Source organism: Macrobrachium nipponense, chromosome 46 (genome assembly GCF_015104395.2).
Source record: "Macrobrachium nipponense isolate FS-2020 chromosome 46, ASM1510439v2, whole genome shotgun sequence".
Lineage (NCBI taxonomy): Eukaryota > Metazoa > Arthropoda > Malacostraca > Decapoda > Palaemonidae > Macrobrachium > Macrobrachium nipponense.
In genome coordinates this window covers 29617302-29642059 of record NC_061106.1, presented here as the reverse complement: position 1 = coordinate 29642059, position 24758 = coordinate 29617302, and the positions used below count along the sequence as shown (strand labels likewise).

Here is a 24758-nt window from a genome sequence, read left to right as displayed (position 1 = left end):
AAGAGACTAGCAAACCTTAAGGGCTCTTGGACCTCATCCTTTAAGTTCTTGGTTCCCTCTCCAGGCCCGCTTGCTCAGCCTGGCAGGATAACTACCTTTCTCTGAGGAAGCGGCCACTTCGTCGGACTCTTCTTTTCAAGGCTGCCCTCAAGAGACTAGCGAACCTTGTGGGCGTTTTGGACCTCATCCTTGAAGTTCTTGGGCCTCTCCAGGCACGCTTCCCCAGCATGGCAGGATACCGGCCTTCCTCTGAGGAAGCGTCTCTGGGTCGGACTCTTCCCTTCAAGGTTGCCCTCGATAGACTAGCGAACCTTGTGGGGCTTTTGTGCCTTATCCTTGAAGTTCTTTGGCCCTCTCCAGGCTCATTTCCCCAGCTTGTCAGGATACCTGCCTTCCTCCGAGGAAGCGGCCTCTTTGTCGATCCCATCCCTTCAAGGCTGCCATCAATAGACTAGCGAACCTTGTGTCTTCTGGGCCTCATCCTTGAAGTTCTTTGGCCCTCTCCAGGCACGCTTCCCCAGCATGGCAGGATACCTGGCCTTCCTCCGAGGAAGCGGCCTCTGGGTTTGGAAACCTTCACTTGAAGGCTGCCCTCAAAGACTAGCAAACCTTGTGGGCTTTTGGCCTTATCCTTGAATTCCTTGGCCCTCTCCTAGCCAGCTTGCCCAGCTGGCAGGATACCTGCCTTCCCCCGTGGAAGCGGTCTGTGGGTTGGACCCTTCCCTTCAAGGCTGCCCTCAAGAGACTAGCAACCTTGTTGGCTTTTTGGCCTTATCCTTGAAGTTCTTGGGCCCTCCTCCCCCAAACCCGCATCCCCAGCCTGGCAGGATACTGTGGGCGTTCTCCGGATTCGCGGACTCTCACATTCTGGATGTCTCTCGGGAACGTTTCCCCACATTATTCGCGGAAAATTCGTGCATTCGCTGTATTTTTCTATGAGAAATATCCACAAATTCCTGGTTTTTTTATCAATATCACCATAAAATGCACTTTTTGTGATAAAACTATTAAAAAAAACCAATTATGAAAATTTTTTGTGGTTTTTCTTGAGTTTTAACTAACAAAATAGCCAGTTTTAGCATTTTTATAGGGGTTCCAAACATTCGCTGGTTCTAACTATTCACAGGGGGGTCTGGGTACGCATCCCCGCGAATACGGGGGACCACTGTACCTACCTCCCTCCGAGGAAGCGGCCTCTGTGTTAGACCCTTCCTTCAAGGCTGCCCTCAAGAGACTAGCGAACATTGGGGTGGGCATTTAGAGCCTCACCCCTTGAAGTTCTTGGGACCCTGCTCCAGGCTTGCTTTCCCTTTCCCAGCCTGGCATGATAATGCCTTCATCCGAGGAAGCGTCCTCTGGGTCGGATCCTTCCCTTCAAGGCTGCCCTTAAGAGACTAGCGAACCTTGTGGGCATTTAGACCTCACCCTTGAAGTTCTTCGGCCCCTCTCCAGGCTCGCTTCCCCAGCCTGGCAGGATACCTGCCTTCCTCCGAGGAAGCGGCCTCTGGGTCGGACCCTTCCCTTCAAGGTTGCCCTCAAGAGACTAGCAAACCTTGTGGGCTTTTGGGCCTTATCCTTGAAGTTCTTGGGCCCTCTCCAGGCTCGCTTCCCCAGCTTGGCAGGATTCCTGCCTTCCTCCGAGAAAGCGGCCTCTGGGTCGGACCCTTCCCTTCAAGGCTGCCCTCAAGAGAATAGTGAACCTTGTGGAATTTTGGTCCTCATCCTTCAAGTTCTTGGGCCCTCTCTAGGCCTGCTTGCCCAGCCTTGTAGGATACTTGCCTTTCTTCGAGGAAGCGTCGTCTGGGTTGGAACCTTCCCTTCAAGACTGCCTTTAAGTTCTTGGGCCCTCTCCAGGCCCACTTCCCCAGCCTTGCCGGATACTTGCCTTCCTCTGAGGAAGTGGCCTCTGGTTTGGACCCTTCTCTTCAAGGTTGCCCTCAAGAGACTAGCGAACCTTGTGGGCTTTTGGACCTCATCCTTGAAGTACTTGGGCCCTACACAGGCCCGCTTGCCCAGCCTGTCAGGATACCTGCCTTCCTCTGAGGAAGCAGCCTCTGGGTCGGACCCTTCCCTTCAAGGCTGCCCTCAAGAGACTAGCGAACCTTGTGGGCTTTTGGACCTCATCCTTGAAGTACTTGGGCCCTCTCTAGGCCCGCTTCACCAGCCTGGCAGGATACCTGCCTTCCTCCGAGGAAGCAGTCTCTGGGTCTTACCCTTCCCTTCAAGGCTGCTTTCAAGAGATTGGCGAACCTTGTCTTCTTTTGAGCCTCATCCTTGAAGTTCTTGGGCCTTCACCAGGCCTGCTTCCCCAGCCTGGCAGGATACCTACCTTCCTCCGAGGAAGCAGCCTTTGGGTCAGACCCTTCCCTTCACGGCTGCCCTCAAGAGATTGGCGAACCTTGTGGCCCTTTGGGCCTCATCCTTGAAGTTCTTGGGCCCTCTCCAGGCTCGCTTCCCCAGCCTGGCAGGATACCTGCCTTCCTCCGAGGAAGCGGCCTCTTCGTCGGACCCTTCCTTTCAATGCGGCCCTCAAGAGACTGGTGAACCGTGTGGCGTTTTGGACCTCATCCTTTAAGTTCTTGTGCCCTCTCCAGGTTTGCTTGCCTAGCCTGGCAGGATACCTGCCTCCCTCTGGGGAATGGCCTGTGGGTCAGACCCTTCCCTTCAAGGCTGCCCTCAAGAGACTAGTGAACATTGTGGGCTTTTGGTCCTCATCCTTTAAGTTCTTGGGCCCTCTCTAGGCCCGCTTGCCCAATCTGGTAGGATACTTGCCTTCCTTCGAGGAAGCGTCGTCTAGGTCGGAACCTTCCCCTTCAAGGCTGCCCTCAAATTACTAGCGAACCTTGTGGGCTTTTGGACCTCATCCTTGAAGTTCTTGGACCCTCTCCAGGCCTGCTTCCCCATCCTGACAGAATACCTGCCTTCCTCCGAGGAAGCGGCCTCCAGGTCGGACCTTCCCTTCAAGGCTGCCCTCAAGAGACTAGCAAACCTTGTGGTCTTTTGGACCTCATCCTTGATAGTACTTGGGGCCCTCTCCAAGCCCAACCCGCTTCACCAGCCTGGCAGGATACCTGCCTTCCTCCGCGGAAGTGGCCTGTGGGTCAGACCCTTCTCTTCACGGCTGCCATCAAGAGATTGGCGAAGCTTGTGTCCCTTTGGATCTCATCCTTGAAGTTTCATGGACCCTTTCCACTCGTGCTTCCCCAGCCATGGCAGGATACTGCCTTCCCGCTCCCAAGAGCGGCTCTGGGGATCGGACCCTTCTCTTTAAGGCCTGCCCGGCCTCCAAGAGAACGGCCTCTGGGTCGGACCTTCTTAAGGCTCCCTCAAGAGACTAGCAAACCTTGTGGTCTTTTGGACCTCATCCTTGAAGTACTTGGGCCCTCTCTAAGCCTGCTTCACTAGCCTGGCAGGATACCTGCCTCCCTCCGAGCGGCCTCTGGGTCGACCCTTCTCTTTAAGGCTGCCCTCAAGAGACTGGCGAACCTTTTGGGCTTTTGGACTTCATCCTTGAAGTACTTGGGCCCTCTCCAAGCCCGCTTCACCAGCCTTGCAGGATACATGCCTTCCTCCGAGGAAGCGGCCTGTGGGACGGACCCTTCTCTTAACGGCTGCCCTCAAGAGATTGGCGAACCTTGTGGACCTTTGGGTCTCATCCTTGAAGTTCTTCGGCCCTCTCCAGGCTTGCTTGCCCAGCCTGGCAGGATGCCTGCCTCCCTCCGAGGAAGCGCCCTTTTCGTTGGACTCTTCTTTTCATGCTGCCCTCAAGAGACTGGTGAACCTTGGGGCCTTTTGGACCTCATCCTTTAAGTTCTTGGGCACTCTCCAGGCTTGCTTGCCCAGCCTGGCAGGATACCTGCCTCCCTTTGAAGAAGCGGCCTGTGGGTTGGACCCTTCCCTTCAAGGCTGCCTCAAGAGACTGGTAAACTTGTGGGCTTTTGGACCTCATCCTTGAAGTTCTTGGGCACTCTCCAGGCCTGCTTGCCCAGTCTGGCAGGATACCTGCCTTCCTCCGAGGAAGCGGCCTGTTGGGTTTAACCCATCCTTCAAGGCTGCCCTCAAGAGACTGGCGAACCTTGTGGGCTTTTGGACCTCATCCTTAATTTTAGTTCTTTGTGCCCTTATTATTGCCCATATTAATGAAGGAGAAAACATGCAAACCATCATAGTGATGAATGCGCAGGGCTTAGTTACGAGTAACTCAAAAAGAAAAATAGAGTACTTAGAAGAACTAACCAAATTGAAAAGAAAATAGATATAATGAATATAAGTGAAACCTGGTATTCCCAAGAGACTGGGAATGATGATCAAATAAAAGGGTTCAAAATTTATAGATCAGATAGAAAAAAAAAGGAATCAAGTTGGAACTGCAATATATGGAAAGACAAAAAACAAGGAAAAGGAAAAAAATATACTATGAGAAATATAGTAACTCAGAATGTGAACTAGTAGCGGTAGAATTTGAATCTGAAAAATTAAGAAATGAAACATAGTAATATATAGACCCCTCCCTAATACTAAGAGTTTGACATAATAATAGAAAAAATTGGATGATATATGTAGAAATCACAAGGACTGGACTATTCTCCTATCTGGAGACTTTAAACTATCCTTTCGTAGACTGGAAAGAACGAATAGGAGATTGTGGTTGTATTTATACATATAAAAAAGAGAGTAATAGTAGTGCAGAAGATAAGAGGCAATTCGTTAAGCTATTAGATATGCTACTAGAATAAAACATTCAACAAATAAATCACCTGCCAACAAGAAAGGAAAATACTCTAGACCTAGTATTTGTGAATGAGGTGAATTATGTTAAAGAAATATTAGTTTATAATGCAAGTATTTCAGACCATAATGTCGTAGAATTAACAGTCCATTCCAAAGCAAGTGAAAACAGAGATAAGCTAGAATGAAAAAGTGGGAAGGAGGATGGAAAATATAACTTCTACAGTAAAAATATAAAATGGTCAGAAATAAATGAAGAATTAAACAAAGAATTGGGATAACATTTTCATAAGTGATGACATAAGAGTAAATACGGAGATACTATATAAAATATTAGAGAAAATAGTGGAAAAATATATACCGAAGAAGAAAAGTAAACATCAGTCATGCATACCAAGAGACAGAAGGATCTTGTTCCAGAAAATCAGAAGTGGGAAAAAAGGTCTTGCAAAAGAAAAAAACAAATGCATGGAAAGTTATAGAACTAAAAGTAAGATAGAAAATACAGAACAAAAAGGTTATACAATCAAAAGAAATTAAAAACGGGACTTGGAAGAAAAACCTTAGTAAATATCGAGCAAAACCCCAAACTATTATACTCGTACGCGAAAAAGATGAATAAAAGAAGAATAGAAATAGGCCCTCTAGAATTGAAGGGAGATTAACGAATGAAAAAAAGGAAATATGCAACATATTGGCAGAACGATATAAGAGAGAATTCACCCTAGAATTGATAATGAAGATAATGATACAGAAGTAAGGGACGAAAATAGTGAATATTTAGCTGACATAGATATTAATGAAGCTGATATTGTGCAGGCTATTAATGAAATTAAAAAAGGAGCTGCTGCAGGTCCTGATGGTGTTCCTGCTATTTTGTTAAAGAAAGTAGTCATTCTATTGCAAAGCCACTTGCAATATTATTAAGACAAAGTGTAGATACAGGCAAGATTTATGATGAGCACAAATTAGCATATATTACCCCTACTTTCAAAAGTGGATCAAGACTAGAGGCAAGTAATTATAGGCCTGTGAGTCTAAAACTCACATATGAAAGTGTATGAAAGGGTAATGAAGAAAAATATTATGAAACATTTAATAAAAAAATAATTTGTTTAATGTAGGACAACATGGTTTCATACCCGGAAAAAGTACGCAAAGCTAACTGTTAGTCCACCGTGAGAAAATATACAAAAATATGAAAAGCGGAAATGAAACAGATGTGGTTTATCTAGACTTTGCAAAAGCTTTTGACAAGGTAGACCATAATATATAAGCGAAGAAAATTAGAAAACATTATCGTGGATAAAGTAGGAAGATGGTTAAAAGAATTTTTACACAACAGAAAACAGATAGTTATTGCAAACGATGAGAAATCGGATGAAGCTAAGGTAATATCCGGTGTGCCACAAGGTACGGTGTTAGCTGCATTACTGTTTGTTATTATGATTGCAGACATAGACAGTAATGTTAAGGACTCAGTAGTGAGTAGTTTCGCTGATGACACAAGAATAAGTAGAGAAATTACTTGTGATGAAGATAGGAACGCGCTACAAAGAGACCTTAACAAAGTATATGATTGGGCAGAGGTAAATAGGATGGTATTTAACTCTGATAAATTTGAATCAATAAATTATGGAGACAGAGAAGGAAAGCTATATGCATATAGGGGACCTAATAATGAGACAATCACAAATAAGGAAGCAGTTAAAGACCTTGGTGTGATGATGAATAGGAACATGTTATGCAATGATCAAATAGCAATGCTATTGGCAAAATGTAAAGCAAAAATGGGAATGTTGTTACAGCACTTCAAAACAAGAAAAGCTGAACACATGATTATGCTTTATAAAACATATGTTCGTAGTCCACTTGAATATTGCAATATGATATGGTACCCACACTATCAAAAGGATATTGCACAAATAGAGAGTGTACAAAGGTCCTTTACAGCTAGAATAGAAGAAGTTAAGGACCTTGACTACTGGGAAAGACTACAATCATTAAAATTATATAGTTTAGAAAGGGTAAGAGAACGCTACATGATAATTCAGGCATGGAAATAGATAGAAGGAATAGCCGAAAACATCATGGAGCTAAAAATATCAGAAAGAGCAAGCAGAGGTAGATTAATAGTGCCCAAAACTATACCAGGAAAAATAAGGAAAGCACACAGGACATTAATCCACTACGCACCAGCATCGATAATGCAAACATATTCAATGCGTTGCCAGCTCATCTGAGGAATATATCAGGAGTGAGCGTAGATGTGTTTAAGAATAAGCTCGACAAATATCTAAACTGCATCCCAGATCATCCAAGATTGGAAGATGCAAAATATACCGGAAGATGTACTAGCAACTCTCTGGTAGACATTAGAGGTGCCTCATACTGAGGGACCTGGGGCAACCCGAACAAGATGTAAGGTCTGTAAGGTAAGGTAAGGCCACCGCTTCCCTAGCCTGGCAGGATAACCTGCCTTCCTCAAAGGAAGCGGCTTGTGGGTCGGACTCTCCCTTCAAGGATGCCCTCAAGAGACTGGCGAACCTTGTGGGCTTTTTGGAAACTTCGTTCCTTGAAGTTCTTTGGCCCTCTCCAGGCCCACTTCCTCAGCCTGGCAGGATACCTGCCTTCCTCTGAGAAAGCGGCCTCTGGGTCCAGACCCTTCCCTTCAAGGCTGCCCTTAAGAGACTGGTGAACCTTGTGGCCTTTTGGACCTCATCCTTTAAGTTCTTGGACCCTCTCCAGTCCCACTTCCCCAACCAAGCCTTTCAGGAAACCTGTTTCCTCCGAGGAAGCGGTCTCTGGGTCTTACCCTTCCCTTCAAGGCTGCCCTCAAGAGACTAGCAAACCTTGTGGGCTTTTGAGCCTCATCCTTGAAGTTCTTGGACCCTCACCAGCCCCGCTTGCCCAGCCTGACAGAATACCTGCCTTCCTCTGAGGAAGCGGCCTGTGGGTCGGACCCTTCCCTTTAAGCTGCCCTCAAGAGACTGGCGAACCTTGTGGGCTTTGGACCTCATCCTTGAAGTACTTGGGCCCTCTCCAGGCTCACTTACCTAGCCTGGCAGGATACCTGGGTGTTCCTCTGAGGAAGCAGCCTGTGGTTCGGACCCTTCCCTTCAAGGCTGCCCTCAAGAGATTGGCAAACCTTCTGTCCTTTTGAGCCTCATCCTTGAAGTTCTTGGGCCCTCTCCAAGCCGGCTTCCCCACCCTGGCAGCATACCTGCCTTCCTCCGAGGAAGCGTCTCTGGTGGGACACTTCATTTCAAGGCTGCCCTCAAGTAATTGGCGAACCTTGTGGTCTTTTGGACCTTATCCTTGAAGTTCTTGGGTCTCTCTCCAGGCCCAATTCCCTAGCCTGGCAGGATACCTGCCTTCCTCCGAGGGAGCGCTCTCTGGGTCGGACCCTTCCCTTCAAGTCTGCCCTCAAGAGACTGGCGAACCTTATTTGTATTTTGGACCTCAATCCTTGAAGTTCTTGGGCCCTCTCCAGGCCCGCTTCCCCAGCCTGGCAGGATACCTGCCTTCCTCCGAGGAAGTGGCCTGTGGGTCGGACCCTTCCCTTTAAGTCTTCCCTCAAGAGACTGGCAAACCTTGTTTGCCTTTTGGACCTCATCCTTGAAGTTCTTGGCCCCTCTCCAGGCCCGCTTCCTGCCTTCCTCCTCTCATTGATTATATTGATCATCGCTTTTATTTTTCCTTGCTTCTCCATAAAATAATTATGTGAATCCGAAATTTTTCAAGCAGCTTCCGACACCTTAAGTTCTCTACTTTTCGCTTCGTCAACACTCGTCAGTTTACTTACATGCCGATGTCCTCTCTTTTTTGTTATTCCTTTTCTTATTTCCAGCGAAGAACGTTTGTCCCTGAGGTAATTTGGGCATCCAAAATCTCTTCTCGATCAGTTTAGAAAAACACCTCAAGTTCTCTACCGTTTATTTATTATAAATTCTTCAGTTCCTCCGCATCACTGTCTTCCTCTCTTTTTGATTATTTCCTTCCTTATTTCGAAAAAAGGACTTGCGTCCATAAGTGACAATACAACTATAGAGCTACTGAATACATCCATAATCGCAGAAAGCAGGAATCTCGACTGCATACTGATGCGCGAAGTAGTCCATAATTCTATCAGGAAATAATTGTAGACTGAAGTTATCTTTCCATTCTTCAGGGACAACACAAAAATATTACAGTCCCAGGCAACAATGATTTTTTTCGTTCTTTTTGCTGCAGATGATAGGCAGTTTTCTTGATTTTTTCCCACATAAATATCAATATTTAAAAAAGAAAGAAATATAGATCTAGCGAAAAATCACCATCGTCGTATCTGCCGTATCCTTTTCTCTCGTCTTTGGGATTATAATATATATATATATATATATATATATATATATAGTATATATATATAATATATCTATATATATGTATATGTGAGATGAAAGGGGTTATAATTAAAATAATATTTGAATATGCCAATGTGATGTGCTGTTACTTTGTGCAGAACAGAGCTGAAGCAACGACCTGAGAAAGCTGATAAATCATTTTTGGGATGGCGTGATATGATGTTTGTTTAAGCGGGTCAACGTTCGTTCTGTAGTTATGTGTGAGGTCATGGGATCTTGTTCAAGTGCCTTTGGAAACTGGCTGCAACCAGTTTATAAAGGCGTTACCGAAGTGTATGAGTTCGTATGTACATGTGCGCCTTCTTCCGTTCATAATGGTATCTTTAGCCAAGTCTACGGAAGACTTTCAGAGAGGTCTGTGCAAGAAAGGCAAGATGTCGGGATAGCTCTGTGAAAGTTTATTTACTTCTGTGTGTGATTTCTGGGCTGTAATGGGTAAGTGTTACCTTACTTTAGCCAAAGGGATGGCTTGTTGTCTTTTGTCATTTTGTAAAGATGTTCTATTTAATCTTTTGACTTTGTCTTTACACTCGTGTGTGCTTACGAGTATGTTCTCGTGTCTTTGTAACAGGCGATTCTAGCAAGGGGGGACAGAGGGTCCCGGGTGGAGAAGAGATTGGTGTGACTAATTACTGATTAAGACATTTAAATACTGGGGGTTTAACTGAGCTAGTTAGTCTGTGAGACTTGAATTATTATCTTTCCGTTGTTAAATAAATATTGTATTTTTATATAACTTTGACTCTCATTTGATGACCTGTTAGAATGGAGAGAGAGAGAGAGAGAGGGGAGGCTATGCCATGATCGCTATAGAGAGAGAGAGAGAGAGAGAGAGAGAGAGAGAGAGAGAGAGAGAGAGTTGGAGTGTGTATCAGTTTGCCTACCGCTTTGGCTTGATGCTTACCAAATGAAATACGAGATTCTTATCTCGTAACAGTGGTGGCTTAGCGGTGGTTTTCGAACGACAAAGCCTTTTGTGGGATTGTGGAAAATTGTTAAATTGTTAGATTTCAGTTGCTAAGTGAGAGATAATGAGAAAATATCCGTCCGTTAACTGTGGCAATGATGGGAGAGAAATTGAACTGGACTCAGCATTTTGCCCAGGGCAGTCTGCCTCGAAGGAGTCACACTCAGTGTGGCTTGTGCGTGTGATATCGAGTGCATCCCGAGATGCCCGTGAGTGTGTGTGTTAGTGTGTCTTGCGCAAATTCCGAGTTTTTTTTTTCTCACTATGAAGTGGTAAGTGTTAAAGAACTTTTTTTTAGTCTTGGGGAGGGTTTTTTGAATCATTCAGTGTTATGGGATTGGTTTGGGATACCACATTTTTTTCCCATAGTAGCAGAAAGTGACGTGTTTTCTTTATTGGCACAGGTTTAGAAGAGATGCATTCGTCTTTGTTTAGTGTATACGTGCGTATGAATATTTTTCATACATGCGAAACTGTGCTTGGATTGCATTTTTTGCTTGGAGACAGAGAGCACCCACTTGTTCTTGCGGACTCAGCAATTTCTTCTAACCGACGCAGAGAGACATTGCAAGGGGAGTAATGGCCTGCCTCGAGGGCATTGCTTACCGGGAGGGTACTACTGGTATACCTTGGGGGGTACTCAGACACTGTTCAGGGGGGGTGTTCTATCTCTCAGTGGAGGGTGAAACTTTTTTTTTTCTCAGTGGGGGTGAACTCCTTTTTTTTTTTCCTTGTCGGGGTGTTGGGGGACGAATTTGCCCTTGACAATGAATTTTCAATGCAAGGAAATCAGCTGAGAACGATTAGTTGATGATGTGAGATGCCCCCATAGGGTCTTTTTTTTTTTTTTTTTTTTTTTTTTTTTTTTTTTTAGAAAAGAGATTTTTCTTTCTCTTGAATGAAGAGAAAAGGAAATGAAATGCATTGTATGTGTGTAAGTTTTCCTTATGCATTGGAAGGCACAAATATAATGGGGACACAGATTATTATTTTTTTTTTTATTGTGTTGGAGAGATTACTTTAAAATGGTGCTGAGTGATGGTGAATGCCGATGAGTGGTATTGTATCTGGTGTTGTATCTGATGATACCGGTGAGTGGTGTTGATTGGTGTTGGTTGGTATCATGGGGGTGGCAATGGCGATGAATACCGTGGAAATGGCAATATTAATGCTTTTACTGGTGACATGGGAGATATTTTTTATGGGAGATATTTTACAATAAATATTTTTTTTGCGGGAGGGTTACTCAGTAGAATTATCATTACTTGAGACATATTTTACGAGAGATTTGAGATATTTCATGGGAGATTATTTTATAATAACTTCAGATAATTATATTATGGAGAATTATTACATGAATTATGGGAGAAGTTTTGTGGTTAATTAATTATTGAGTTTTTATAACTTTAGGGAATATGTCAGTGGTTCATGAGCGATGAATGTGACTGAATCTTGATGAATCTGGCTGGATTTTGGTGAATTGTGCTGAATTTTGGGGAACTTTTTGTGAGTTTTGTGCTGAATTTTTGGAGAATGGACAAGCATTAACATTAGTAATGTTTTTATACTAATACTAGTGATTTTGATGATATCAATTTTATTGGGGAAATAAGAGGGAATATGGTGTGGGTGTGGTTATTAATCAAATGGAGGAAATATTTTATCACTGGAGTGTTTTTATTATTAGTATGGTGATATATATATATATAGATATATATATATATATGGAGGTGGCATTAATCTTTGGTGGGTGACCTTTTTTGTGGTTATGATTTTTTTAGTTGCATTCCTAGAGTTTTTTCGAGCCTAGAGAAGAGTTCTGTGGTTCTCTTTTTGGTTTTTGGTTTTGTGGACTAATTGGGAAGTGAGTGGCATTACTGCATTGTGGTCCTATGGAGATGTTGTGCATTTTTTATGTTCACAAGTGCATTATTTTTGGAAGCATATAATTGCTGCATTACGAGTTTATCGTAGTTTTTTTTTATCCCAAATAGGTGATAATTTTTTTTTATAATTGGTAGTGTCATGTGAGAGATACATCTTCGAGACAGTCTTTGAACAGCTTAGTCATATCCTGGAGTTAATTTAGTGAAATGTGCTTACTTCGTGTCAGTATGGAACCTTTTTCTTGAGAATCATGAGTTTCTGAACTTGCGAGTCTGACTAGACATTTTTTACGCTGCAGTTAGAGGACACATGTCCATAGGAGGATTTTTCTGCTGACAAGCGCTGCGATGAGTCCGGTGTGCTGATTCCTTTCCTCTAGTAGTGATTGCTCAGAGTTTTGCATGGTCTGGAAATGTTGACCGTAGCATTTCATGAAAGTTGCTTTCTGCCGTGTTCAGGTCGCATGATGGTTGCCTTGCCAAAAAATTCCGTAACTATACATGTGGCATTTATGGGGAAGAAGCGGGGTTATGTATATTATGCATATATTATGTGTTTTGTGATGGGGGAAGTTTACTTGTGATTACTTTTTTTTATTTTTCTTCCTTTTCCTGCCAGAGATGTGATTGGGGTTGAGCTTTAAATACCATTTCTTTTTGGACGGGAGATGTAATTTATCGGGGTTGTGATTTACATAAATGGGCGTTTGACATTAAGTCTCATTGTAATTAATTATGTGAGCAGTAAGGGGTTTTTGCTGTTAAACATTGGAGATTTTTACTGATTTTGTGAGTTGCTGTAATATCAGAGCTTAAGAGAACATTTTTATTTTTGGGTCCGGGCTTGTTACGTGATTTTTTTTTCTTGGGCTCATTACCTTTTTTTCTTTTTTTTACTTGCGAGAACATTCGAGTTTGAAATGTGAGTGCAGAAGTCCGTGAAGTTACTGTGAGTTTTGGACCGTGTATGCTGATGTGTGAGTTTGGAGAATTGAGTTAGAGAAGTTGTTTTTTTTTTCCTTTGCGAGTTGTCATAATGACTTGTGATTTAGTGGTCATATTAAACTTGGTATTAAGTGTCATATTAATGAGTTAATTGGGAGACGTTCACTTAGTATTTCTGAATTTTTGAGGTCATTGTTTGATAGAAGTAGTATGTCTGGGGTTAATTCTTTTTTGATTGACCGATGACTTGACTGACATACTAACACACCATAATCGTCGTTCCCCGACGCTAGCAAGACATCCACCAGCCGTGCAGAGATGTTGCTGTCGTCTACCCAGGGTGATTACGAGAGTTTCTACGAGTCTACAGAGTTCTACAACGTTTTTTTATCTACAGAGGCCGTTAGAAGTCTTCTACAGGGAGGGAGGCCGTTAGAAGTCTTCTACAGGGAGGGAGGCCGTTCGCCTTTCTACAGTCTGTGCTGGAAATTGCAGACAAAGAGGGATATTCAAGAATCCAAAATGAGATAAAATCTTTGAGATGAAGCGTGATAAGACTTTACTTTATAATGCCAGAGACGTGCAGTTATTACTATGTTTTTTGAGCCGGCCAATGTTTTTATAAATTAAGCTGTTTTTTTTTTACCAGTTGCTAGGCAGGAGCTAGCAATTTTGGGTGGCCGAGCTCTGTGAGATGAAAGGGGTTATAATTAATAATATATTTAATATGCCAATGTGATGTGCTGTGACTTTGCGCAGAACAGAGCCGAAGCAACGACCTGAGAAAGCTGATAAATCATTCTGGGATGGCGTGATATGAAGATGTTTGTTTAAGCGGGTCAACGTTCGTTCTGTAGTTATGTGTGAGGTCATGGGATCTTGTTCAAGTGCCTTTGGAAACTGGCTGCAACCAGTTTATAGAGGCGTTGCCGAAGTGTACGAGTTCGTATGTACGTGTGCGCTTCTTCCGTTCATAATGGCATCTTTAGCCAAGTCTATGGGAAGACTTTCAGAGAGGTCTGTGCGAGAAAGGCAAGATGCCGGGATAGCTCTGTGAAAGTTTATTTACTTCTGTGTGTGATTTCTGGGCTGTAATGGGTAAGTGTATCTTATTTTAGCCAAAGGGATGGCTTGTTGTCTATTTGAGATTTTTGTAAAGATGTTCGTTTTAGTCTTTTGACTTTGTCTTTACACTTCAAGTCTCACAGACTAACTAGCTCAGTTAACCCCCATTATTTAAATGTCCTTAATCAGTAATTAGTCACACCATCTCTTCTCCACCAGGGACCCTCGGCCCCCTAGGATTCTCGGTCCCCTTGCCAGAATCGCCTGTTACAAAGACACGAGAACATACTCGTAAGCACACACAAGTGTGCTTACGAGTATGTTCTCGTGTCTTTGTAACAGGCGATTCTGGCAAGGGGACAGAGAATCCTAGGGGGCTGAGGGTCCCGGGTGGAGAAGAGATTGGTGTGACTAATTACTGATTAAGACATTTAGATATTGGGGGTTTAACTGAGCTAGTTAGTCTGTGAGACTTGAATTATTATCTTTCTGTTGTTAAATAAATATTGTATTTTTATATAACTTTGACTCTCATTTGATAACCTGTTAGAATGGAGATAGAGAGGAGAGGTTGGCGAGTCGAGGAGAGATGGGAGGCATCCCGATGATCCGCTTAGAGAGAGAGAGAGAGAGGGGTTTTTGCGAGCCTTAGTGGAGAGAGAGATAGAGAGAGGGCTGAGGTTGCGATCTGAGAGAGAGGGGAGGCTATGCCGGTTGATCGCTTAGAGAGAAGAGAGAGAGTTAGCGAGCCGAGAGAGAGAGAGAGAGAGTTGGAGTGTGTATCAGTTTGCCTACCGCTTTGGCGTGACGCTTACCAAATGAAATACGAGATTCTTATCTTGTACCATATATATATATTTATATATTATATTATATATATAGCATATATATATATAGTATATATATATATATATATATATATTATATATATATATATATATATATATATATATATAGATAGATAGATAGATAGATAGACATCTCCTGATGATTAGAGAAAAGGATACTATATTTGATGGCTTTTACTAGATTTATATATATATATTAGTATTGATTTTTCGTGGCAATATATATATATATATATATATATATATATATAGTATATATATATATATATATATATATATATATATATATATATATATATATATATAGATAGATAGATAGATAGATAGATAGATAGATAGACATCTCCCGATGATGAGAGAAAAGGATACGATAATGATGGCATTTACTAGATTTATGTAATATATATATATATATATATATATATATATATATATATATATATATTAAGTATTGATTTTTCGTGGCAATAAAGCTTTCAAGAAAATCTCACTCGGTGGGGACATGACCCACTTGTAGGTTATTATCATAGATTAGGCATATAATTTTTATCAAGGAATGCTACAAAGTTTTTATCTGATTGTTATACTCGTGTGAACTTCAAGCTGGTAATTTCTGGTAATTTTAAAATACGAGGATTTAAGTGGACTCAAGGAGAAGTTACCAACGGCTCTGGAATAAGGGTTTGTTTATATCATTTATATAAATGCGGTGGCTGCAGCACCGCCAGTGTTGGCTATTCAGTGAGGGCGCTGAAATCGAGGCCAGTGGTCAATTTTGACATTTCAAGTCGCTCTGTTAGTATGCTGGCGAGACAATGGCTTCTAGCGTTCGTGACCGTCTTCCAGCTTGTGAGTCTGTCATGGAGTTGATCATTTTACCATTTTAGATGAACACGATTATACGTTAACCGTCAGATAATTCCCGACACAATGAAATCATGACCAAGAAACACACGCTGAATTAATAACGGGTCTATTTTCCTTTATTATTAATGTAGTTTGTCCGTGTTGGACCTGATCTTTATCCTGATGAGTGCTTTTACTTTTCCCTTATATTTTTAGAGCAATAGTTTTAGGTCACTTTTATTTTATAAATATTGTTCAATTAGTATGATTTTACAGGCCCCTGCAAAGCAAATGTTTCGATGCAATCGAACGAAACGTTTATAATTCAACAGAGGCTTCCTTAAAACAAGTTATTTTAGGGCTATCATCATCCCGAAGCTCATAACTACTGAAGTTGTTATTCAGAATTCCCGACAAATGTTCATCATCCGGTCTAGTGTTCTCTGGTGATCTCCCGTAAGAAGGCAGAGTGCTATCAGTGCACCCCACGTGGTTAAAAAGTTAAGTATATCTTAGAGTGGCGTGGTTGGTATGGTGTTTGCGTTCCATCTCGGTGGTCGCGGGTTCGATTCTCGGCCATTCTATTGAGGAGTGAGAGATGTGTGTTTCTGGTGATAGAAGTTCACTCTCGACGTGGTTCGGAAGTCACGTAAAGCCGTTGGTCCCGTTGCTGAATAACCACTGGTTCCATACACGTAAAAGCACCATACAACAACAACAGACCACTGAGCTGATTAACAGCGCTCCTAGAGATGGCCCGACGGATTAGATACTTCTACGTGGCTAACCTAACCTAACCTAGCAAGAGGACCTACAGCTTATTGTGGGATCCAAACCACATTATATCGAGAAATGAATTTCTGTCACCAGAAGTACATTCCTCTGATTCCACGTTGGGCGCGCCGAGAAACGAAATTCAGACCAACGGATTGGTTGTCCAGTGCGAAAACCACTCGTCCAACGAGGAACTACCTCACGTGGTACACTGTAGACATTACTAAAGGGCGCTTCCTGTCTTAGTTATGCTGTCCAACTCTTCTAACAATTATACTTTTTAAGAGAACTCTGGTGCTTTTTTCCCAGTTTCACCATTAGAGCCGTGTACTTCATCTCCACCTTATGTGATGTACTGTTGGCAATATCTAAGGTTATTTGCAGCGTCCCTTCGGCCCTCCACTGCAACCCCTTTTGTTCTATTTACTCTACCTCCGCTCATATTTTCTTTCTATCATCTTACTTTTCACCCTCTCCTCTAACAATTTATTCATAGTGCAACTGCTTTGAGGTTTTCCTCCTGTTACACCTTTCCAACATTTTTGCTCTTAATATCCCTTTCAGTGCTGAATGACCTCATAGGCCACCTGTATTCAATTCTATTCCATGTACTTCATCTCATTTATTTATGGAATCCTTTATGTTATTGCCCAATGAAGCCCACGCCTTCTTTTCACCGTCTCTGAAGTGGCGAATGATAGGCGGGAATGATGTCATGGACGGACAGATTTCATGGAGATAATGATTAGTAGGGAATCTCTGGGCCTGCTGAGTCGACTGTCTGTGCGTTTCGAGTCTCACAGTAAATTGCTTATCATGTCCACATGAGTTAGATTTGACTGGTGTGTTTAATTCGTTTTCGAGGTGTCACCTTCTTGGAACATACCGTATTAAGTGTGAATGCTATCAAAGGGAGATTTATAATAACAATATTGCGGATCTAGCACATTGCAATGTGGGAACGATTACGTATAAATTCATTCCACCAAACTCTCTTTCTCTCCCTCTGTCCGATTACGTATCGGCTCATTCCACTAACAGAACCAGAGAGAGAGAGAGAATCTTATATGATTTCATCTGGATGGGGGTGTTAATCACGCCTTTAGAGCAGTGATTCTCAGCCTTTTTTATTATCACGCCCCCTTCTACGAGGTGGTCCTTCCCTCCACGCCCTACTTGCATCCATAAGTAGAATTCCCTCCCAGATTTAAAGGAAAATAAAAAAAAAGGAGAAAGAGAAGGGATGTTTTTATTCTTTCTGGGAATGCATTAGTGAGATACTTGCCACTGCTTCTTAGCTACTAGATCTTGAATGCTTGGTCGAATGCCGGAGAGTGCACAGCGTAAATCCCCTTCAACATTCAGCCTGTTTCTCTATTTGGTCGTGAGAGCAACGAGCGTGGAAAACGCAGCTTCAAAAGATACATGGATTCGAACTCTACATAGAAATTGCTTAGCATCCACGTATGTTAACCATTCCACACTATTCTCCCAATGTAGGGGACTTAACACTTAAGCAGATGATGTGTCAATGGAATCATACACTTAGGCAGATGGTATGGCAGTGGGATTGCTTCTGGTGTCCTATTCGCAGACTTCTTAATGGATGTTGTAAAAGAGGAGGTCTGTGACAGGACCTTACGACATTCCACTGCTACATCGATGACACCATCGTCAGAGTTCATTGCCGATACCCTACAGACAATACTCTTGACAGAGGAGGTAGCACTATTTTACCAGGGTTATATTCAACATCATTATGAACAGGACAAGTCTGTCCATGTTAAACTTATTGATTACAAGAGCCGCGGGGCTGCCAACTTCTCCCAATGGGGCCTTGCCCCCTTTACAAAGGACCTGTAGAAGGCGAGTGTTATCTGTAAATCCCGTTGCCCTGGAATTGAATTTCTCCACTCTTAAATCTGGATGAGGTGCGCTCAACTTTCGATTATGTCCCATGCCATATGTATAAGAGGCCGCCTCACAATGAAAAGAAAATTAACTTTACTGGAATTACCAATAATACCTAAGACTAACTTTCCTTTCGATTCATGGAAGTTCTTCTTCAGGATATTTATGCTGCAGAAGAAAAATACATTATACGCCGTAAAGGAAAGATCCTCCATGAAATCACCAGTGCCGAATCAGATTCACTATTCAGCAAAATGTCCTCAATGTCGTCGTTGCTTTGACTGTGTTCTGTGATGATATCTGTAGTTTTCCTTTTAGTTGGCCTCTCAATTTTGAGGTTTAGCTTCACAACCTTTTTGAACGTAGATATCGTCCTCCATAAGGCTTACCAGGGCTGACGTTACTTAGCGATAGTAGATATTCGCGCGATGAATTCTGGTCACTATACAGAGGCGTGAATTCACTGAACTTCAACTTTACTCCTCCGATTTGGACGAGAAACTCCACGACCTGGGCAGACAGACTTCGTGAGGGGAGAGAGGGAAATGACTTTTTACTTAAACACCCGAGGCTGATGTGGTAAAATTAAGGTCCGCACTGTACCGCCCCGCCGCGCCGGCCGGGAGAAAGAGTTGGACCGGTGAGAGAGAGAGAGAGAGAGAGAGAGAGAGCCACCCACATGAATGGTGGGTGCCGAGTACTTGGCGCTCTAGGCCAACTGACTTTGAGCCAGGTGAGTTCAGCTTATAAAAAGAACACGATGATGCAACTGCAACATCTTTCGTCCTACCATTTTGCTAATTATTTTTTCATCTTACATACGAATTTCGCGTAGTTTTCTCCTTTTCGAAAACACTTGAAACTACTCAGTCAGTGTTCGGTGACACATTCAGTGGAATTTACATTGATAAATAGTTTCATCAAATTCTTTACAGGCGTTACCTATATTTTTTATATATCTCTGACAAATTATCTCCTAACTGGTCCTCGTTCTTCGCAATATTTTTTCGCACAACTCGAACGGTGTTCATCAGTCTCTCGGCATTTTTGGAGCAAGTACCATCTAATGAAGTCAGTGGATAAATCTTAAAAAGTCATTCTTGAACAACCTGAAGTTAAGAGAAAAACAAACTAATTAAGAAAATAGAACGTGATTCATCTTTTCAAACAGCTTCTAGTATTCTGCAGTTTAGCCGCTAATCTAAGAAGAGTGATGAAGTTACAGGAATTTGAGAATTCGATAAAAAAAAAAAAAAAAAAAAAAAAAACTGGGTAATACTTGGTGACGATGGTAACACGCATTTGAAAGTAAGTCGACAGAGCTTCTGGTACTAGACACTTTTTACTATACCCGTTTCCGTGAAAAAATAAGATAAAGTAAATTTTTTAAAAATAGGAAGGAACGCAAAAACCAGTCATTCATTAACCGGTTACCTCCGAAACACTGCATGTCAGAAAAAAAAAAGTAAAACAGCAAAATAACGAAAAAGCTCACGTGCTGAAGCATTATAGAAAAAAAATTATGAACAATCCAGAAGAATCTAGAAAAAACCCCAATGGGAGGTCAACAGATAAAATGAACCTTTTTTCCTTTACAAAGAATGCGTGGACTACTTTAGTGAGTGTGGCGTTGTCCGCCGAATACTCGATACAACCAGTTTCCAGCTCTTCCGTTTAGGCGTCTGGTGTCACTTTGCAGTTGTCAATCATAAATTTCCCTCTGGAAGACTTGATCCTTCAGCTTGATATTACGAAATATTGCAATACACTCGACTGGGAAAATGAAGCTCATAGTATATTCTAGGTGTAATATGCAATACGAAGTGTGCGATTGATACAACCTGAATTTTGAAGAATGCTGGGTCACCGGTAACATTTCATTCACAGTCATTCGATTGAAAAGAGTTATCAGTGTTATCTCCCTGTAGTCAGACCGGTTGGTGGTGGCTGTTGAGAACTCTCTCTCTCTCTCTCTCTCTCTCTCTCTCTCTCTCTCTCTCTCTCTCTCTCTCTCTCTCTCGCTCGCTCTCTCTCTCTCTCTCTCTCTCTCCTAAAACTATACCAGGAAAAACTAGTACACAGGACATTCATCTACTACGCACCAGCATCGATAATGCAGCGTCTATGCAATGCGTTGCCAGCTCATCTGAGGAGCATATCAGGAGTGAGCGTAGATGTGCTTAAGAATAAGCTCGACAAATATTTAAGCTGCATCCGGTATATTTTGGAAGATGCAAAATATACCGAAGATGCATTAGCAATTCTCTGGTAGACATTAGAGGTGCCTCACACTGAGGACATGGGGCAACACGAAACGAGCTGTAAGGTAAGCTCTCTTAAGAAGTAAGAGCCAGTGCTGGCACAAGAGAGACTATGATGAACAAAAATAGCCAAATCTGTCTGTGAAAAGCATATAGAAAAAAAGAATGATAAAAGATAAGATGGTAATGAAAGGTTCATATAATGATAGAAGCAGAAGGAAAATTCTATTATATAAATGAAATGCCTCCTCAGATGATGGAAGTCTTGCTTCTGAGAGAGAGAGAGAGAGAGAGAGAGAGAGAGAGAGAGAGAGAGAGAGAGAGAGAGAGAGAGAGAGTGAGACTATATCTGCTAAATAACAACAGGCTTAGAGATAAATTGAAAATGTTGTTCTTTTCGTGAAATATCTATAAATTTCTGTCAAGATTTCCCTGGGTGAAGAGGCTGAGAGAACACTCTTAAGAAAGGTTTCCATTATATGTGGTGTTGGAGTGACTTGTGCATCAACAACGCTGCCATATACGTATACAGAGGCGAAAGACTATAATTAAAAGATAGTCATGACTACATTCCTGTATGGCATTACGTAAGGATCTTTGCAGCGACCCCTCGGCCCTAGCTGCAACTCCTTTCATTCCTTTTACTGTACATCCATTCATATTCCCCTTCCTTCCATCTTACTTTCCACCCTCTTTTAACAATTTATTGCCTAGTGCAAACTGCGAGGCTTTCCTCCTGTTACGCCTTTCAGTCCTTTTGCTGTCAATTGCCAGTTTCCGTTTCAGCGCTGAATGACCTCAGAGGTCCCAGTGCTTGGTCTTTGGCATAAATTCTATATTCTAGTTCCAGTCATGACTTCAGTTGTTATGAAATTTATTTCTGGCTTGTGATCAAACACGTGTGCATCCTAATCTTTTAAGCTGAATCTAAAAATTAACCAAATACAGAGGAAAGAGACTCATGCCTGTACCACTGCTGTGCTGCTCCTGTATGAGTTTGTGAGATATATTTAGTTTATATATCATGTATATATATTGAATAGATTGTATTTACATTTATATATTCGCATGAGTTTAGGAAACAGCCAATTTCCAATAAAGTTTATATGTATATTATATTTATATATACATATATATATATATATATATATATATATATATATATATTATATATATATATATATATATATACATGTGTGTGTGTGTGTGTGTTGTGTGTGTGTGGTGTGTGTGTGTGTATTGGAAGAGTTAGTATTACAGTCCTTATTCGTAAACCTCCCCACGTTCAGTAGCTTTATGTATATGCGTATATATATATATATATCTATATATATATATATATATTATATATATATATATATATATATATATATAATATATGATATATATAAATAATATATATGTGTGTATATATAATATTCACATACACATATCTACATATATTTATATATACTCACACATATATAATATAGTACATTTATGTATGTGCATATATACATCAACATATACATACTTATATATATATATTGTGTGTATATGTATACACTTACTCATACATTTAAATACATGCGTATGTAATATGAGGCACATTATATATATATATATATATATATATATATATATATATATATATATATATATATTAGTAGTCTATGTATGTATGCATTTATATATATATATATATATATATATATATATATATATATATATATATATATATATATATATATATATATCATACAGGTGATGTAAGTCCTAAACTGCATATGTGGCACTGTGCCATCAGGTCATAAGGCAACTACGAGTATTTATAAACTCGGGCCAGAAGACGTCACATAAGGACGTCTCAATCCCTTTCATGAACTAAGTTTCCTTTTCTGAATTTTTATAGAGTACTACTGACAAATACCATTGACACAATGGTACATCAATGTGGCCGATAGCTGAGCTTAGAATATTAGCTAGAGGTGAGGGTACTTTGTGGAACCGAAAATGTAATATAAACTAAAAGATTCCCCGGATGCAATGCAGAATTGAAAGCAAGTAGCCAAATAATGCAAAGAATCTGAAAGAATACAATGAATGTAGAACAAGAAGGAGAGAGACAGGAGAAAAATTAGATTCGAGTTAGGCCACGTATAACAATTAAGCATGAAAAACAAAATCGGGTCCGTGTTTGCTTTGGGGGAGTGAGGGATACGCATTTCGTCGTCCAAGCCACTTCATTGAGTGCGCAAATGAAGAGAGAGCTACAGCGGGGAATCTGTAAAGTTCTTAGAGTCATACAACGGAATGAACTAGACATTTTAACTGAAAATTATGAACCACAACCAACTCTTATCTTGGATGCCTTCAGTGATTGTTCCTAGTTTTTAGGAGTTTCTTATTGGACTGGCGATGGATTTTTTGTGTGTGTGTATAATATAATATATAAAAAAAAAAATATATATAATATATTATGTTATATATATATATATAGATAAATATATATTCGTTAAATATAAAATTAACATTATAACCTTTTTCTTAGAACGAATGTCCTGAGGGGACGTTCCCTGGGGCCACCACTGGTTCTCAGCAAAGTGTTTTTTCAGGGTTGCAACAGCTTGTTCCAAGCGCCCTAGAATGTGAGTTTTATCAACCAGTATTTGGAAACTGTCCATAATAATTGATGGTCTAATTTGGTGGATGAAAGCATTCTGTTGTCATGCCACATACTGAGCGAGAATCGGTGCCAAATGACCGACAGTGCGAGAGGTCCGCTTCAAGTAGTATGTAGTTAAATGGTCAGTGTATGACAGAACCTCTCCGTAAGAGGTTAGTGCCGTCAGTGCACCTCAGTGGTGCACTGTAGGCATTACTAAAGGTTCTTGCAGCGTCCACCTCGGCCCCGAGCTGAGCAGCCCTTTCATTCTACTGTACTTCCAGTCATATTACCCTTCTATGTGACTATCCACCTTCTACTGACAATTATGTCCAAGTGCAACTGCGAGGTTTTCATCCTGTTACGCCTTCCAAACCTACCTATTCTCAATTTCATTTCCAGCACTGGATGACCTCATAAGTCCCAGTGCTTGGCCTTTGGCCTAAACTCTCCATTCCATTCCATAAACCAGAATAAATGTATCTATCTCATGGTGGATTGCTCATCCTGACAGAAATCGAGTTAATTCGAATAGGAGGATATTCGTGGAGAAAGACCAAATATGGTGTATTAAACAAGCGATTAAAATCCATAATTAATAATCGTGAAATACTCAAAGCAGTGGTACACAACGAGATATTAGACCGAGGCAGAGAATTGATAAAATTTGTTGTATTCATTGTGAAGTAGCTTTTTTCTGTTTTTAAGAAAATATCCCTTATCTCTTATCCATGTCTTCTTCCTTCCCTTTCGACGTTTATTTTAATAATAATGTTTCAAGTCAATCGGCTTTTTTTTTCTTTCTTTCTTTTCCGGTGACATTTTGACCAATCGATATTTGAGCTATCGACACTGTCCGTCGGTAGCTTCTAGAACTCGTGTCATTACAAGATTACGAAGACTAAAAATAACAGTCTTGCAGGGGGGCCAGATATAATTATTACTGATAAAACCTTTGGGTTGAATAAACCTCGCTCCTGAACTCCTAATGCACCTGCGCAATCGTAGTCATCGGGTACATAACCAGTAGCTTGATAATGTCAGTTTTTTCCAGTTCGGTTAATTTTACTGTTCCTTCATCAAATGCTAATTGCTTGCACATAGCGATGGTGAAAATGTAGCTTTCACTGAAATTTGTGTTTTTAACATCTTGTTTAAATGTTCAATAAAAGTTGAAATCCTTGGATAATTGTAAAATTAGTGGAAGTAATAGTTGTCATTATTTTCCATTTTAGTCCGTTCTCATCGGTTTGACATGGTGGCTTATGATAATTGAGATTTTTAAAAAAAGGGTGTCTGTGACAGATTGTTGTGGCGTAGTTTGCGAGCCTAATCATTTTTTAAGAATCTGAGGTGATGTTATGTCACAGACAACGCACGCGTTGTTAGCTGGTAGTCCAACACTGGCAACACTACTGTGATCCCAACACTGGCAACACTACTGTGATCCCAACACTGGCAACACTGCTGTGATCCCTGC

The 24758-nt window shown here is 41.3% G+C and overlaps 1 long non-coding RNA gene across 14 annotated transcripts in view; it reads left to right on the top strand.

The window, feature by feature from the left end:
* The window catches only part of LOC135214856 (uncharacterized), a 127827-nt gene that overhangs the window by 83747 nt on the left and 19322 nt on the right, over positions 1-24758 (top strand). The window contains exon 1 of one of the 14 annotated variants that reach the window (XR_010314494.1): positions 15557-15691. The exons of 12 other annotated variants lie outside the window; for them this stretch is intronic. This is a non-coding gene — a long non-coding RNA (uncharacterized LOC135214856). Of the gene's footprint in view, positions 1-15556; positions 15692-17732; positions 17927-24758 lie in introns of those variants that run through there. One more of the 14 variants, XR_010314502.1, reaches the window with a different exon arrangement.